Below are 3310 nucleotides of genomic sequence, written 5' to 3'. Positions count from 1 at the left end.
GAAGAACTTCAAAAGATCTCACAAAACTAAGTGATTGGGCAACAAAATGGCAAATGAAATTTAATGTGGATAAATGTAAAGTAATGCACATTGGAAAAAATAACCCCAACTATACATACAACATGATGGGGGCTAATTTAGCTACAACGAGTCAGGAAAAAGATCTTGGAGTTATCGTGGATAGTTCTCTGAAGATGTCCACGCAGTGTGCAGAGGTGGTCAAAAAAGCAAACAGGATGTTAGGAATAATTAAAAAGGGGATAGAGAATAAGACTGAGAATATATTATTGCCCTTATATAAATCCATGGTACGCCCACATCTCGAATACTGTGTACAGATGTGGTCTCCTCACCTCAAAAAGATATTCTAGCACTAGAAAAGGTTCAGAAAAGAGCAACTAAAATGATTAGGGGTTTAGAGAGGGTCCCATATGAGGAAAGATTAAAGAGGCTAGGACTCTTCAGTTTGGAAAAGAGGAGACTAAGGGGGGACATGATAGAGGTATATAAAATCATGAGTGATGTTGAGAAAGTGGATAAGGAAAAGTTATTTACTTATTCCCATAATACAAGAACTAGGGGTCACCAAATGAAATTAATAGGCAGCAGGTTTAAAACAAATAAAAGGAAGTTCTTCTTCACGCAGCGCACAGTCAACTTGTGGAACTCCTTACCTGAGGAGGTTGTGAAGGCTAGGACTATAACAATGTTTAAAAGGGGACTGGATAAATTCATGGTGGCTAAGTCCATAAATGGCTATTAGCCAGGATGGGTAAGAATGGTGTCCCTAGCCTCTGTTCGTCAGAGGATGGAGATGGATGGCAGGAGAGAGATCACTTGATCATTGCCTGTTAGGTTCACTCCCTCAGGGGCACCTGGCATTGGCCACTGTCGGTAGACAGATACTGGGCTAGATGGACCTTTGGTCTGACCCGGTACGGCCTTTCTTATGTTCTTATGTTCTTATGAGCTGCTGCAGTCCCATCACCACAGCTGGAAGGGAGAAGAGGAAAAGCTCCCTAAAGTGCTGGGAGCAGCCCCGAGAAAAGGAAGTTTGTCAGTGAGATCAGTAGCAATAACTATGAAATGATAGAGTGCTTTGTCCTCTGTGCCAACATGGCTGAATTGTGTTACTTTACTGTGAGAATAAGCTTTAAAATATCCTGCTCTAATTTCAGGATGGGTCTGTAACCATAACTGGACTCTGTGGGAAGTGGCCTCTGGCTAGTGGCCTTTGGGCAGAGCTGGCTGAAGAGCCTTCCTACTCACCAGGAGATCCTGGCTTGGCCTGACAGTTCTTCCTTGCTGAACCTAGTTTGTCTGTCAGGCGCCTTTCTTTTATTTCTTCTAATGAAAAGAAAAGAAAAGACCTCACTGCACAATCCTTGTAAGTGCTTGTTCAAGACACAGAGACCCTTCCTTGCAGCTAAGTCTTGGAAAGTGTTAAGTGGTAAATCTGGAGCTGATGGAAAGGTTACCATGACTCAGAGTTGAGCTGAAGCTGCTGTGACTGGAACACAGAGCACTAATCAGTATCTGATCACAGCAGCTTGTGGGAGAAGCACATGTTAGAAGCCTTCTGTCAGCTCAGCTGTGGCTTTCTGTGCACTGAGCCAGCCTGCTCAAGGTCTGCAAGTCTTGAGGGAAATGGGGCACATTTTTACTTTGGAATTTGAAGGTGTAGTCTTGGACCATCAAGTGGAGTGGTTGCAAACAGCTTGCCGGAGAAGGCACCATGGCTTAGTAGGCTAAAGCACCTGTTTAGTAAACAGGAGATCCTGGGTTCAACTCCCAGTGGTGCCTTGTTCTATTGCTTTTGTCTCCTCTGCTCACATTTTCCTGTGTCTTCCTAGGAAACAGAAGAGACCTCTCTTGACAATCCAAGTAATTGCTTGTGAAGAAAAAGGCTTCTTTCCAACGGAGCATTGGAGAGAATCAAATCCTCAGTCTGGTGTTGATGAAAAGGCTATTGGCATTGGCAAGGAGGTTGCTTCCGCTGCAATTTGCTGTGACAGGAGACCCTGTGTTGTGCGGCCATGCAATTCACTGGGGATATCTGTGCACAGAGCCCCTTCTAGAGGGTTCTCTGCAGGGCTTGCAGGAAATGGAGAATTACTGTCCTTTCACTTTTCATGTTATTGTTGATGAAAAATGGAGCAGTTAGGGGAGAAGTCCCAGAGCGTGGCACCATGGCAGAGCTTGCCAAGAGAGCTGCTGGATAAAGAGCAGATTCAGGATCCAGCATCCAGTGCTGCCTTGCTGAACGTGCCTCCTCTTGTCCCTTTTTGATCAATCTTTTTTGTTAATGGAGAAGCTCGACTCTGGCTAGCCATACAAATGCTTGCAAAAGAAACGGGTCTTTTTGCTGACAACTGTCAAAAGGAGGCTTTGGATAAACATGGAAACAAGGTCAAGGTCACTGTAACTCATCTTGCATGTGCAGCTGTTGAAGCTACAAGGCAGGGCACTAAGCACAGTATTACCACGGCTGGTCACAGCAGGATCTCTGTGTGGTGGGATCCGTGGGGTACAATCCCAAACTGTGGAACTGCTCTGTCCTCTTCTCTCTCCAGCCTGGGCTGTGTCTTACAATGCTGCACTAGTGACAAGCAGCAAAACCCCCTCCATGTGCTGTGATCACTCAGCCACCAACATGCAGCAATGCACCCAACTAAGTTGCATGAATGCTCTATAAGCCACTCCTCAATTATACATAGAGAGATACCAGCATATCTCCCCAGCCCTCAGCCTTGCACCTCAGAAATGTACCATCTTACACTGCTCAAAACCTCTTGAAAAGTGCAAGCTCATTAATTAATTCACCACTTCCTCAAAAAGAAAGTGAACATGCACCAGCCTTTTTAATCTGAGCAGCTTTCCCAAGCACTTTGGACAATTTCACAAGTAAGTATAAAACATTAAAAGAAGTTTATTAACTACAGAAAGATAGATTGTAAGTGATTATAAGTGTTAGGCAGAGAGGTCAAAGCTGGTTATGTAAATGAAAATAGAATCTTAGTGTGACATTCTAGACCTTTCGGGGAGCGGCTGTAACCCCCATATTCCTCATTTTCATATAATCGTGATCTTACATATAGAGCATGACTTGTAAGGTATCAGGGGAAAGGATATGATCTGCTGAAAGTCATTTCTCTACCCATAGATGTATACCATTCATGCATATGAAGTTATGAGAATTGTGTAGTATGGTTGTCACTATGCTGTAAGCAGTGATGAGCTGCCAAAATATTAACAACCGGTTCCCTCCTTCTCACCTCACGAGGGGGTCGTGCCCCCCCGGGAGGTCATG

The 3310-nt window shown here is 44.3% G+C and overlaps 1 non-coding gene across 1 annotated transcript; it reads left to right on the top strand.

Annotated features, from left to right (window-relative positions):
- Positions 1–1729: 1729 nt before the first annotated feature.
- Positions 1730–1803, top strand: TRNAT-AGU. Its single transcript has one exon. It is a non-coding gene; the product is annotated as a tRNA-Thr (tRNA).
- Positions 1804–3310: the final 1507 nt, after the last annotated feature.

The sequence above is a fragment of the Mauremys reevesii genome, linkage group 12 (genome assembly GCF_016161935.1).
Source record: "Mauremys reevesii isolate NIE-2019 linkage group 12, ASM1616193v1, whole genome shotgun sequence".
Classification (NCBI taxonomy): Eukaryota; Metazoa; Chordata; order Testudines; family Geoemydidae; genus Mauremys; species Mauremys reevesii.
The sequence above is the reverse complement of the archived record's forward strand: the minus strand, read 5'-3'. Positions and strand labels throughout refer to the sequence as shown.